The sequence below is a fragment of the Panthera pardus genome, unplaced genomic scaffold (assembly GCF_024362965.1).
Source record: "Panthera pardus isolate Hobbes unplaced genomic scaffold, ASM2436296v1 HiC_scaffold_13, whole genome shotgun sequence".
NCBI classification, from domain to species: Eukaryota; Metazoa; Chordata; class Mammalia; order Carnivora; family Felidae; genus Panthera; species Panthera pardus.
In genome coordinates, this window is record NW_026526688.1 from 68844586 (window position 1) to 68860207 (window position 15622).

General features: G+C 38.9%; 1 protein-coding gene across 6 annotated transcripts in view; it reads right to left on the reverse strand.

Annotated features, from left to right (window-relative positions):
- Window positions 1-15622, reverse strand: part of RAPGEF2 (Rap guanine nucleotide exchange factor 2) — a 252907-nt gene that overhangs the window by 180195 nt on the left and 57090 nt on the right. The gene's annotated exons all lie outside the window — the stretch shown is intronic.

Sequence of the window (15622 nt, forward strand, 5' to 3'; positions counted from 1 at the left end):
TTTAAATATTTTCTTTAAAAAGGAGGGAGATGTCTTATTTTTCTCAATCATACTATAATACTTAGGAAAAAGATTCAAAGTTATTCATGAAAGTTCAGAACAGGTAAATTCAAAATCCCATTTATATTCATTTGGATGATAAGGTAGCAAGTTATTAGTATTTCAAGACTCTAATATCTATAACATCTAGGATCACACAGTTTGTGATATAAAGGGTATGAAGAGGTATTCACTCCTCTCTTATATCTTAGTTAAAATCTAAAACAAAAGTATTTTAAGAAACTTATAAAATTATCCTTTTTTGTCTTAAAATAAGAGCTCTATTGAGATAGGATTCACATACTTTTTTTTTCCTCCCCAGGAGGCAACAGCTGTGCTGGGTCACTGCACACAATGCAGCGGAGGCCATGTGTACGATCCTCCCCTGCCCTCTGGACTCGTACCCACTGTCCCCTCCTCACTCCAGAGGGAAGGAGCGACAGGAAGTGGCTATGGGTGGGCAGGTTCAGAACCCAAGAGAGCAGGGTTGGTGGGCAGGGAGTGGGGGTCTGCTGCCCTCCTCTGACAGGGCAGCTGGGTAAACTATAACTCAAAATTTGCCATTTTTTAAAGTTTTATTTAAGTAACCTCTACACCCAATGTGGGTCTCAAACTCAAAACCCCGAGATCAAGAGTCACATGCTCTTCCAGGTAAGCCAGCCAGGTGACCCTCAAAATGCATCATTTTAAAGCGAGTAATTTGGTGGTTTGTGTATAATCATCATCACTAATTTCAGAACACTTCAACACCCCCAAAAAGCAACTCTATACCCATGAACAGTCATTCACCATTTCCCCTACCCCCAACTCCTGGCAACCACTAATCTACTTTGTTTCTATGGATTTGACTATTATGAACATTTCACATAAATAGAATCTAACAATGGAATGTTAGATCGTGTCTGGCTTCTTTCACTTAGCACAGTATTTACAAGGTTCACTTATGTTGTAAACATGTATCACTGCTCTCCTTTGTATTGCCAAATAATATTCCATTGTGGAGATGTATCGTATTATTTATCCATTCATCAGTTGGTGAGTATTTGGATTTTTTCTGCTTCATGGATGCAATTAACAATGCTGTTATGAGCTTTCATGTGTAAGTTTTTGTTTAAACACCTGTTTTCAGTTCTCATGGGTATACATACGCTTATGAGTGGAACCGTTGGCTCATATGGTAACTCTACATTTAGCTTTTTAAGAAAGTGTCAAATTGTTTTTCTTAAATGGCTGCATCATTTATAATTCCATCAGCAATGTATAAGGGCTCCAATTTCTCCACATACATCATTGTCAACACTTGTTATTGTGTGTCTTTTTAACTTTAGCCCTCCTATTTGGAGTGTTATCTAATTGTGGTGTTGATTTGCATTTCCCTAATGACTAAGGATGCTGAGCATTTTTCATGTGTTTTTTGCTCATTTATATAACTTATTTGGATAAATATTCAATTTCTCTGTTCAATTTTTAGTTGGATTGTCTTTTTATTATTGAATTTTAAGAATTCTTTGTATCCTAGATAGAAGGCCTTTATCACAGATATAATTTGCAAATATTTTCTCCCATTCTACAGGCTTTGTATTTTTTTCATTTTCTTAGATGGTGCTTTTATATTTAAGTTTATTTATTTTGAGAGAGAAAGAAAGAAGGAAAGAAGGAAAGAAAGAAAGAAAGAAAGAAAGAAAGAAAGAAAGAAAGAAAGAAAGAAAGAAAAAGAAAGAAAAAGAAAGAAAAAGAAAGAGATTGGGAGTGCACAGTATATGAGCAGGGGAGGAACAGAGAGAGAGGATCCCACGCAGGCTCTGCGCTGTCAGCATGGGGCTCAAACCCACAAACCAGAGCTGAAACCAAGAGTCAGACGCTTAACTAACTGAGCCACCCAGGTGCCCCTAGATGGTGCCTTTAGAAGCACAAAGTTGGGGCGCCTGGGTGGCTCAGTTGGTTAAGCGTCCAACTTCAGCTCAGGTCACAATCTCGCGGTCTGTGAGTTCAAGCCCCGCGTCGGGCTCTGGGCTGATGGTTCAGAGCCTGGAGCCTGCTTCGGATTCTGTGTCTCCCTCTCTCTCTGCCCCCCCCCCCCCCCCGTTCATGCTCTGTCTCTCTCTGTCTCAAAAATAAATAAACGTTAAAAAAAAAAATTGAGAAGCACAAAGTTAATTAATTTTAATGAAGTCCAATTTATCTATTTTTTTCTTTTGTTGCGTATGCTTTTAGAGTCATATGTAATAGGGCGCCTGGGTGGCTCAGTCAGTTAGCGTCCCACTTCAGCTCAGGTCACGATCCCACAGCTCATGAGTTCGAGCCCCGTGTCAGGTTCTGTGCTGACAGCTCAGAGCCCGGAGCCTGCTTCAGGTCCTGTGACTGACTCACTCTCTCTCTCTCTCTCTCTCTCTCTCTCTCTCTCTCGATCTCTCTCTCTCTGCCCCTCCCCTGCTCATGCTCTGTCTCTCTCTCTCTCTCCCAAAAATAAACATTAAAAACTTTTTTGAAAAAGAGTTCTATGTAAGAAACCATTACTTATTCCAAGGTCACAAAGATTTACTAATACATTTTCTTCTAAGAGTTCTTACATCCACGATTCATTTCTGAGTTATTTTTTGCATTTGAGTTAAGTATCCAACTTTGTTCTTTGGCATGTGGATATCCATCTGTCCCACTACCCTGTGTGGAAAAGACTATTCGCTCCCCCATCAAATTGTATTAGTACCTTTGTTAAAGATCAATTGACCACAAATACAAGTGCTTGTGGACTCTCAGTTTTATTCCATCGGTCCATATGTCTATCTTTATGCCAGAACCACACTGTCTTGTTTATGTGGCTCTGTAGTAAGTTTTGTAGCAACTTTTAAAATCAGAAATTATCAGGGTTCCAACCTTTTTCTCCTTTTTTCAAGATTGTTTGGCCTTGTTTGGGTGTCTTGCATTTCCATATGAATTTTAGAATCATTTGTCAATCCACAAAAAAAAAAAAAAAAACCTTTTTTTTTTTTTAATCTGCTGAAATTGTAAGAAGGATTGTGTCAAGTCTATAGGTCAGTTAAGGTAGTACTGCCACCTTAACAGTATTGAGTCTCCCAATCCATGACAGGGATGTTTCGCCATATACGTAGGTCTTTCTTAATTTCTTTCCACAATGTTTTTTACTTTTCAGTATTCAAGTCTTGTGCTACTTTGGTTCGATTCAATGCTCTCTTTTAATTAAGAAAAAATTTCTGTAGCCTTAGGAATACCTTTCAGAATAATTCAAAACTATATGTGCAGTTAAATTTCATATATTAAAAGCACAGATAAGGGACAGTGATAACAACTAGAGAAGAAACTCAGAAACTTGAAGAGGATACTAAGGAAGTTTTTGGCCTAAAATATTTTATTGCAATCCTTAAAACAATACTGTGATATGGGGGGGGTGGGGGGTGGGGGGGGTGGGGGGGGGCGGGGGAAGGGGAGAAATAATCTTACTGATAACTTTAAATTGTCACCATTTAAATTGTCACATCATCTAGTTAACAAAGTTTGCATTCCTTGAGAGCTTGTTTGGAGGTTCTAGCAGGGGAGCGCAGTTACTCGTATACCCTTGACGAAAGAACGCTCCTCCTCTATCGGGAAGGTCGTCCTCTTCCAGAGCACGCAGCTTCAGGAGGGATGCACTTGGAGCGGTGAGGGAGGAAGGGGATGCCCGCTTAGCCTGCCAGACCAGTGGAATCAACCCTGGCGATCAATGGGGTGACAGATGTCGCAGCCAGATCACCCTCACATCCCAAAGTTTGCATTCCTAAAGCTAATAAATTCCTTCTTCAGATGCAATCAGACTCCAATCATAATATTCTATTTGCATATAGGGAAAAATCAATAAAAAATGCCCTGATGAGTTTCTTTAATATCTATAGTAAAAGGTCTTTCTGAGCAATCCTAAAAAGTTCATTCTATTTTAGATATTATAAATATATGTGCTACTTGCAGTCATTGAATAGTACAGAAAGACTCCCCCTGCCCCCCCCCCCCATTTCCGAAGAGCTTATATTCTGAATCTAATAGTAAAGTCTTACATATTTTTCACTGAAGTACCTATCAACCTTGGGTTAGGACCTGTCCAAGCCATAAAACACTCTTGTCTAAAAAGCAAACAGACAAGACTATTCACATTCACTTAACAATCATCAAGCAAATAAATTTACAATGACAAAAAAAAAAAAAAAAAGTATATTGGGAAAGCAGCAGAAAGAAATACCTTTTTTTTTTTTAAGCTGGAGAAGGAAGAAGTCTAGAAGAAACATGATAGAAGCAAGAATTTGGAAGCTTAGAAATAGAATGGAGGGGGAAAACAGCCTTAAGCCTTAAAAGATAATAGGTCTTGAATAACTGAGTCTCTTCTTCAAACCAAGCAAAATCAAAGTAAAAGAACATATCCCTTAATGAAAGGGCACTTTATTAATCTGTTGCTTTTCAACATTGTAGTTTCATAGTTGTGCAGGGGTCACATTCCTGAATAAGTTATGTCACATCCATTACATGTGTCAGTAATGCAACAACTTTTGAGTATGAATGTATAACCTCTATGACTATGCAAAATATATTTAAGAACAATAACTACCACATTATTTAAGGCAATATGTATAATTATAACCTGCAAATTAAATAAGATAGCTTATTAGTTAATAAAATTGTAGAGAACAGTGATGTATGCTCACCTATAAGTCACTGACATAAGTAAATGGATCAGAAAGTTGTTACTTAGCCTGAATAGAAAACTCTGAGTGTGAAGGAAAAGGACTGCATTATATCACCACCTCATGACCAAATAAAAAAGTATTTCTCTTTCTGTATGTATGCCACTGCATAAATAAAACATGTGCAGCTCACATAATCATGATGCTTTCTGGGGAGTAAGTTGAAACGTGTCACTCAAGCAATACACAATCAGGGAATCCTATGCAACTGTTTCATGGGGGGATTTCAGATATGTAACGAGCCTATAAACTTCTTGAATTGAATTCAATTCTTGAAATGAATACAACGATTAGGTCCAGAGTTTCTTCTATTATTCTTAAAATAAACCATCTCAAAAGAAACTTGTTTTAAATGCTTTATGCCACAAGGAGCTGATAAACTCAAGGAGCAGACATCATTATTATACATGAAGCTGTTAAATGGAAGGCAGTATTATCTAGCTTGAATTAGAGGACTCTACAGATACATTCTATCTGAACTTGAGATCTCTTCATTGTAACTAACAGAAGGAATGGTAAGAAATGATGTCTAGATGGCAGGCAACAATCAAGTCAATGTGATGTTTCACTGTGCAATATGGACACAACCATCACAGATTTGGGTAGGTAGGAAAAGCAGAAAAGATTTGGAAAAGGCATCAGGAATACTCTGCTCTTGGACTCTGAGGAATGAAACACTGACTAGAGATGAACAAAAGAAATACAAATGGAAGCAAGGACTATGGTTAAATTTTTCTTCAATACAGGGTCCAGCAGCCAAACATTAGGCTTACCGATGATCAGGGATTGCAAGTAAGGTAAATAACACTGAAAGATAAAAACGAAGACAAGCTCTCTTATTTTCTCCTAGAAGCAAAATGGACTGAGCAATATTTTGAAATAGGCAAATATGGCCTTCTGAATCTTCCCAGGCAGTTTTTTCTACCATATCTCCAGGTGTCCAATGATCTCACGTTACCCCAAACCCCATTCTGAAGCATCAATACTCTGGTCTAAAAATTAAAGGCCTAAAATTAAAATTAAATCTGAACACAAATGCAATGGGAGTGATTGGTGGGGGCGCTTGAATCTTCTGTGGGGAACTGTCTGCCTCCATTTGCATCTTCACAGTCCAAACAAATCTGTAAATGGTATGAGATTTCAGGCAGCACAACCAAGAGAAATTAAAAATACCAGCAAAGTAGGGGAAGAAGATATGGAGGGTCATGAGAGGCCAAGTGAAGCAACCCAGCTCTGCCCAGAATCTACCTCCACCCCTTCCTTGCCCCTAGAGGTCACCCCTAAGGGCTCTGCCTTCACGTTTCACCTGTAAATTTTAACCCTCATTTCCCCTTTAATAGTTGGCCTTTACTAAAATAATCTATGAATTGGCATGGGATTGCCTTTAGCCAGCAAAGAAACAAAAAGACAAAAGGGCGAGGTGCTGAGGAAGATTAGCTCAACCTGAAATCTGCAACGTCAGTGAAAACCAGACGTGCTTGCTGCATCACAGACTAAGGGCTTTCTCCTAAGATAAACAAGGAAATGTATGGCCTTCAGGGAATTATATTCTTGGATTATACATTTCTTTCTCTATGCAAACAGACATTCACAGAATGAAGTTATGTTTCAACAAACTCGACTACAGAAAAACAAATGCTGGAGCATTAAATCACCGAAAGTATTCCAAGTGACATTTCTGTGAGCAAACCACACTATGCAAACTGAGAACTCCCCAAATGCACCTCCTGAGACCAATAAAATCCACGTGACTATTACTATTTTAAAGGACCCTTAAAACATGTAAGCTTTTTTTTCCCCAAAATTTTTCTAGTCTTGAATACAAACAGGATGATATTGCTCTAACCAGGAAGCAGCATTTTTTGGAACAATAAGCCTTTCCTTCTACCCTAGGAAGGACATCCTTTTTTCAAAAATAGATGCTATTTGAAAGCAGATTCAGCAAGTGTAAAACCACAGTAGCCCATAGACAAGAACTGACAGATCGACTGAAATGCAGTGTTCCATGAAAAGAAACAAATAAACTTTTGCCCCAAACATAAACCATGTATCAAAACCCAAAAGCATTCTCTAATTGTTCACAACCTAACCTACCCTCTTGTTCAGAGTCTATAAACACAACACAGGCCTAGTAGGAAAGAAGTCCGAGGGAAAGTTTTCTGCATCTTGGGGTCCCCTTTTCTAATTTCTCCTTAGAGACGCATTCAGAATATAATCAGCCTCACAGCAAATTTATAATCCATTTAAAACTAGCTTTTAATTTCACTTGTTCACCGGCATCAGGGATTTGCCAACAATTTAAAATATATTTTAATACAATCTTTGGAGATCTGAGAGAACTATTCTACCTCCTTTCCCACAATCCTCCTCCTCTCCTCTAGAGATTCTTTGCAAACAATGAAGGGAAGGGGGATGGTGGTATTTTACACAGCACTATGAAAAAACGTATCCAACTTTTTCCTTTAAAATGAGTTGTATATATGTTTTATATATGAAGCTATGTATTTAATTTTTTAAGTACTCTCTCCACCCAACAAGAGGCTCGAACTCACAACCCCGATATCAAGAGTTGAAAGCTCCACTGACTGAGCCAGCCAGGCATCCAGACTTCCCAGGAAGCTGTGTGTTTAAACGATAATCAGCAGGGTAGTCAAAGGGTATAACCTTCCAGTTACAAGATAAATTAAACAACAACAACAGTAAGGTTGATTCCTTTAAAAAGGCTGTATCTCAATCATCAAAGAAACTAAGGCAAAGATTGTGCTACAGTTAAGCAGGTCTATGGAGACCCGAGTAGTAAATGCCTCCAGATTTAAACACAGACAGAAAGAGAAAGGAGTACCTTGCTAAGTGACATCAGTCTGAGGACCAGAAAATATACGGATACTGATTATCCTCCCTTGCAAAGGCAAAAAGGTCATTTATTCTCATAGGCCAAAGTTCACCAGTGAGGAGTTTGAGAGCTATGTCTTGAACATTATTTGTAATAAGGTTAAAAGCTAGACTATTCAAGGCTCCAACTCATGTGCACAGCCACATGGGAGAGAGGGCAGGAAGGCGGGAAGGCTGCAAGTCTCACTGTGTCTGCTGACACGGCAGTGAAGCTAAAAAGCTTCATTTGGCAGTTTCTCAATCTTTGCACACTAAAATATATAAAACTGTCTAAGAAGAGGGGCGCCTGGATGGCTCAGGTCATGATCTCACGATCTGTGGGTTCAAGCCCTGCATCGCGCTCTCTACGGTCAGCACAGAGCCTGCTTTGGATCCTCTGTCTCCCGCTATCTCTGTCCCTTCCCCACTGACACTCTTTCTCTCCCTCTGTCAAAAATAAATAAACATTAAAAAAAAAAAAAAAAAAAAAAAAAACCTGGGGCACCTGGGTGGCTCAGTTGGTTAAGCATCTGACTTCGGCTCCGGTCATGATCTCACAGTTCGTGAATTCGAGCCCCACATCGGGCTCTATGCTGTCAGCTCTGAGCCTGCTTCAGATCCTCTGTCTCCCACTATCTCTGCCCCTCCCCCACTTGCTCTCTCTCTCCCTCTCTCAAAAATAAATATAAAAGAAAAAAACTATCTAAAAAGGATTACAGAAAGAACATATGTCAAATGGAGCACAGTTCACATCCTCATGCCCATCACTCTCAAGATGTGCGACCCTGGGTATGTTACAGAGACTATATTTGCGAAACAAAGTACATAATATCTACTTGGTGAGGCTGTATGGCTAAAATGATATGTAATTTCAAAACAACACTTGGCACATAGAGACCCTTGGAAAATGGTAGCTGATTTTATTAACTATGATTTTATTAACTATGATCTGAAAAAAGCACACAGTAACTACAAGAATATAAACTAAAAATATTCCTGAAATGTATGTATGTATGTTTATTTATATATATATATATATATATATATATATATATATATATATATCAGAATTTTTACAAATTAATGCATCCTTTTCATATGTGAGTATCTCTATCCAAAAAAAATCAAAATAAATAAAATGAACTATTTATAAAACATATAAAGCGTCCCTTAAATTGTCTGCTTTATAAATCCTGATTTTTATATCAGGTTTGGTGGGCAGAAGATGCCTATTATCTCTAGAGAATCCACCTGTGCACTAATCCTACCATGTCACATTCAAACTTGCTCCTTCCAAAGCTCCCCAGGACGGCTTCTGAATAAAACTCAAACCCCAACATCTCTTGCACCCTTTCCAAAAAAAAACGACCAACAATCTTTGGGTCCCTCAAAAAGCCCCTCAAAACACACACTCCTTTTCCTCTCACCCTAGTGAAAAACATGTCTCCGAGACCCCATTTTGCACAGGCAGTGTGAGCTTCCTTTCTGAGCCACTGAAGTTCTTACTGCCTGTGTCACTCACATGTGGCCCTTCACCTGTGCTCTGTGCAGCCACTTTACTTTCAAGGGTTTACATTTTATCTCAATTAGAGAATAAACACCTTGAACAAGGTCACTGTTCTCTTTTATTACATCTTTTGTCTCATCTGTGTCAAGCAACAGACTGTGGCTGCACTAGATGCAAAGAAAGGAAAGGGCAACCTTCCTGTGGGGGTGGTGCTATTAGAGACCCTAAAGTGAATATTCCTGAGAATAATGGCGAAAGAAGGAAAGGGAGAAAATGTGTTTTCAATCTTGATGTTCAGAGCTATGGGAAACTCCGATCTGTATAGTCTGAAACAATTCTGTAAATGGCCACAAGGTGGCAGACCACACCAACAGTCCTTTCCCACGACTGGAAATCTCCGTCCTTGGTCTCAAGTGCATTTTCATTAACATATACTTAACAGAAAGGAGTGTTTAAAGCATTCCTTAAGATCATCTGAGAAAATATGCCAAGTCCTTTCTCCTCATGCCTCTAATGAAAAGGGGAGGGGAGGGGAGGGAAGTCTACCAGCATGCCTATCAAAATCATTTAAGTCCTGGGTGGCTGAGTTGGTTAAGCATGGACTTCGGCTGAGGTCAAGATCTCACAGTCTGTGATTTCAAAACCCACGTCAGGCTCTGTTCTGACAGCTCAGATTCTGTGTCTCCCTCTCTCTCTGCCCCTGTCTCTCTCTCTCTTTCTGTCAAAAGTAAATAAACATTAAAAAAAAATCATTTAATTCCAATCATCCCTAGCATCTTATTTTAAAGCAGCTTCCCAGTCCCACACATCATAGTAAAGCAACAGAGGGACACCTGTGTGGATCAGTGGGTGAAGCATCTGACTCCTGATTTCAGCTCAGGTAGGATCCAGCCCTGTGACAGGCTCCACGCAGACAGCCTAGACCCTACTTGGGATTCTCTCTCTCTGCCCCTCCCCTAAATTCTCTCTCTCTCAAAATACATAACCTAAAAAAAAGCGTGGGGGGGGGGGGAGAGCATTTAAAACAAAAATGTCAAATCACAACACTGCTGAGATGTTTTGTGCTATTCAAGCCCTTCATATCCCAGAGTTACACCATCACATACTTCAGGAACATGTAGGAAAAAAAAATCCATGGTGGAGTATACGATTTTCAGTAAAATTCTTAAATATGTTATTAAATAGCAATTTCAACATCAAATCATATGACGGCTGTTTCTGGGCCTACTAATTTATACCTGAAAGGAAACAATCTCCCAGAATTGTAGTTGTATTCAAATTCACATGTTAAAACCCAGGGAAATTATATTCCTGTCATCTTTGACATGGCCTGGATATACTTCTCCAGCTTCAGGTTCCTCAGCACTGTAACTTTACCAGATGCGTGCATAAGGAATTCTGGAAGTAAAAGGTACAGATTCAAGCTCTTCTGTTTGTCTAGAATTTCCTCAGGTGTTTTCCCCTGCAGAAAGATCACTTACACCTTGAAAAAAGAGAGTTTTGAACAGTTGCTAAATTTGAGACAAAAGTAGTTATAAAGTCACGGCCTCCTGAAGTAACCATGACAATGTACAAGACAGACATCTAGGTTCAACGAAACACACCCTTATCACCCCATGGCTCCTCTACTTCAAGCTGGTGCAGGAGCCTCAAGAGCAGGTGTTTCAGGGGAGAAGGTAGAAAAGTTGAAGAAGGTAGAAAGTACTTTGTAAATTCTAAGAGACAGATGAAGGAGGGTCGCATCTTATCCTCATGCTGCAAGAGTCTCTTACTGAAGACAATGCACGCGGAGTTAAAAGATAAGCAACTACAGACATCACAAGGCAGCTTTTCCAATTACTACAAGAGCAGCATGATGTAGAACAACTGAGAACACATACTGCACCCTGTGTTCACTGTCGTATCACACGGTGAAAAACACCCATGGCGACAATTAAGTTTCATTTGTGAAGATTAAGATTTCTCATTAGAAAAGTCAACAATTTAGTTGTAACCAAAAACTCATCTTGTGCACAAGTGAGAAAAATATCAAGTGTCTAAACCAGTCCACAATTCCTGTTTTCAAGAGTCTGTATAAATATTTCCCCTTCAGAACAATGCATTACCACCAAGTCAACAGCTTCCCAGAATTCACATCTCCTAGGCAGCAGAAACAAAATATATCTTTTCAAGTAACTATCTTACTTTAATTTCTCAGAGTGCAAAATTTTGTAGTCAAATTTGAATCTCACATGTACAGATTAACACACTAGAAAATGATTTGCAGTAAATTTACTGCTAGCCTGATTTTTGCTCTCCATGATCAAGCTAGCAGGCAGTGAATGACTACCTTTTAAGTTACCATTTAAACGTTTGATTAAGTGTAACAACAAAGGTCAATCAGCTGTACACAGCAAGGGTGTGCATGCGGGCACACACACACCCCGCTCTAATAAAATGGTTCCTGGACTATCTTTCATTTCCATTTAAAAAAAAATTAACTAGGGGCGCCTGGGTGGCACAGTCAGTTAAGTGACCAACTCTTGATCTCTGCTCAGGTCAGGATCTCATGGTTCATGAGTTCCAGCCCCATTATCAGGCTCTGCACTGACAGTGCAGGAACCAGCTTGGGATTCAGTCTCTCCTATCTGCCCTTCCCCTGCTTGTGCTCTCTTTCTTGCTCTCTCAAAACAAATAAATAAACTTAAAAAAAAAAATCAACCAAATATACTCCCTCCTCCCCAACTCTCCTCTAACAATACACTTAAAAGTTACAGCGTGGTGTTCAACTCATCTCCCACAGACAGTCTGGCTCTGGTAAACCCTGTAGAAACCTTCGGAGAGTCAGGGTGGGCAGAGGGAAGTTGACATACACCACTCCACTGAACATAAACTCTGCAACAAGGAGCCCCAGAGTCTACAAAATTCACCCTCAGGACACCTCAAGTTTCAAATACCAACTTAATTCCAGAGGCTCAACTAACAGTACTTAGTTTGAATCATTCACTATACAAATGTCAATATTCCTACAGCAGTAGAGTTTGACAGTCCTAACATAATAAAAGCAAAGCAGAACAGGTCACTGAGGACACAGGCTCTTTATTGCCTCTTAGCAGAAAGGAAGAGCTTCTGAATGGAAGCAAGTTTAAATATAGAAAACTTCACTGCTGCCATTTTTCTAGGACAAAAGACAAAAATAATTTGACATCTGTTTTTCCCATCTTGAATGTTTTACTGAGGAGGCAACCACCAATATTATGCTGTTTCTCAAACTTTTCTATTTCTCAAGAGGACAGGAGAAACAAATGAGAATTCTACATATGTAATTAGAGTCTTCTAACTTGGTTAGTCAGAAATTAACTAAATACTAAAAAAATGTTAGGTACTGCTCAAAGTTCAGATCTGTCCATAAAAGGTAAGGTGGCAGGAGGGGGGTGGGGGGAGTTTTAGGGGTGGCAGTGGCAGTTACAGAAAAAGAAATATATTATTCAGATACAGAAAAGAATTAGAAACATATAAATATGTATATTATACATTGTACACACATTTATATAAAACTTGAATCAAGGGCTCCACTAAAAAAGATAGCATGTCATGCTTTCTGAAGCATCCCACCTTTCAATCATGTTTTGAACTCTGATGCTAAAATCTAACATCTTTACTTATCCTACTACAATTATTTTACCTTCCCCAATCGTACAGGATGTACATGCATGCATGCACGACAGGTTAAATTTGTGCGTGTGTACATTTGACTTATATGGTGGACTCCATGATATTCATAAACAAATAAATTTGGCCTCCGCAACAGCAATACTCTGACATCAACACACACACACACACACACACACACACACACACACACACCCCTGAAGCCATGGGGGCATCGTTACCCAGATTCTCCAGAAATCAGAACGATGCAAAGATCTCTTCTGTGGCAACAGTGACCGTCCCGTGTAGTCAATTATTGCAGACAAGCCATCACAACCAGAAAGGAAGATGAGAAGGAAAGGTGGGAAGGTGGCTCCCAGCTCCACATTTCCTAAAATACATGTTCGCAATTTAAACGGTGTGCCACTTGAGCCAGTGTTATGAAGGGTTTCTCCACCAGCCACTGCATCCTAGAACTAGCGGATCCATGTAGGAAGAAGGAAGAGGAAGCTGTACAATTTCCCTTTCCTGGTAAAGGACAAATTTCAAAGAACAGTGAGAGGGTTCCAAATGTAGGTCCACAGGAAATTTTTGCCGAGTGAGTGGCAAGATGAGAAAATAAGGACAATGTAGTGGGACTCTTAATGAGTTAAATACATTCAATTTAAAAAGTTCTCCTTTATGTTAGGGACTCTCTTTATGTTAGGATCATAACTATATACATATAGTTATGTATATATATACATATGTGTGTATATATATGTGTATATATGTGTGTGTGTGTAATTTTTTTTCTTCTTTCTTTGACATTAAATAATCTAAGGCCAGGGTGCTGCAATGGAAGAGACATTAGTAATTCTCCAAAATTTGTCAGGCTACAAAGACCACCTGGCAACATACTTAAAATAGCATTTTAGGTGTTGTTTTTGTCTTCTTACTTAGACAATTTCTGGATTTAAAGTAAAATACAATGTTGTAACACTCTAATAGTAGACAGTCAAAGAGGAACAGCTGGATGTGAAAAGTAACAGATATTAAATACACCTCATATTCTTTGTAATACAAATGAAGACTTGTACTTCGCCCAAACTTCAACACGGGTTGAGGGTAGGGAGGATCCCAAATCTGTTTAGACGGCACCCCTTCCCTTCATTCACAGTTCCCAGGTATTGTCGGTATTGAATGTCCTCTTGGAGAACAGAGACTAGAACAGCACAACTCTGGTCCTCAAAGACACTGAGTCTGTTAACACCGATAAAAACATCCTCACAAATAGCTACAAAGCATAACAGAAATTCAGTTGTAAGTCATAGGTGTCAGAAGACGCGTTTTCTTACTCCCAAATTCAACAAATGCTTTCTGTCACTCTACCATTGCTGCCAGGCAGTATCAGAACTTCTGAACCACATCACATATTTTCTTCTCCCGTAGGCTCTTGATCCTCAAACTATGTACTGAGAATTAATTAGGTGGCTCAGTCAGTTAGGCATCTGACTTTTGATTTCGGCTCAGGTCATGATCTCATGGTTCATGGGATCGGGCCCAGTGGGATCTTATTTAAAAAAAAAAAAAATTCTTTAAAATAAGAGAATGAATTATACCAGAAATCTTAAGTATCTAGAACCTCACTCCTTCATTTGACAAATTGTTATTGAGTACCTGTTATGAATAAGGAAAGGTGACTGCATCCCATTTTTAAGTTTATTTATTTTGAGTGAGAGAGTGCACAAGGAGGGGAGAGGGAGAGAGAGAATCCCAAGTAGGCCCCACGCTGTCAGCACAGAGCCTGATGTAAGGCTCAAACCCACCAACCCTGTGATCATGACCTGAGCCAAAATCAAGAGTCAGATACTAACATTTAGCATCAAGTCCTTTTACCATTACAGAAAGAGTATCATTTCCAAAGGGTATGCTTATTGAGTTACTTAAATTTATTACAGCTCAATAATAAAATATTCAGTAATGCCTTAAAAGTACAAATAAATTTAACACGACTCTGGGGATAAAACCCAACTCACCAGCTATGCTAAACATGTGTGGGGCCCCGCCTTCCACTGCCCTGCACCTAGTCTGCTGTCTGTCAAAGCCAAGTGCCATCTGTAATGAACTGAGAAGAAAAAAACAAGGGAAAACCAAGGACATAATCACTTCCTCTCTAGTCACTGGCCACTCACCGTTATTCATAGACATGGTCTAGCTATTGAATGTATTCATAAGGTCTGTGTGCTTTAAGAATATCTGTATGCACATTCTTTTGAATATTATCATTAGTAGTACTTTAGGGAGATTTGGCTTTTGAAAACATCCAACATTTACCCAGAACTAAGCCTAGTGAACAAGTTGATTATTTGAGCCCAAGCAGGCTCAAAAATAACATGCAATTTATGAAGTAAAGAGGTAGTAACTTCCTTGTAGGATTCACTAAGCAACTCTGATAATAACACCGAGTTACAGTCTAAAAATGTTTTGAACGACAGCAAAAAGGTTTTTATAAAAACTGTATTACTTGGAAAAGTAACAAATTTTAAAAATAATACTTTTTTAGACAGATAAGCCCCTGCCTTATTTTAAATTTGACTTCATTATAGCTGACCCTCTTTTGGTAGAAAAAAGTTAATACATCAGAATCAAATAACATAATTATGGAACTAAATCTACTATATTACCATCACTTGTACTTATGTGTCATTTAACCCTCCTTAACTCTAAAATATATGGCAGGTAACACTAACTGTTCTATTTCTTATTCTTCTGGAATCAACACATCGTTTCATTCATGAAAGTAAATATTAGATGCCATTGAAACAATCCACATGTAACCTGTCCAAACTGTTACTTCATCATGGCA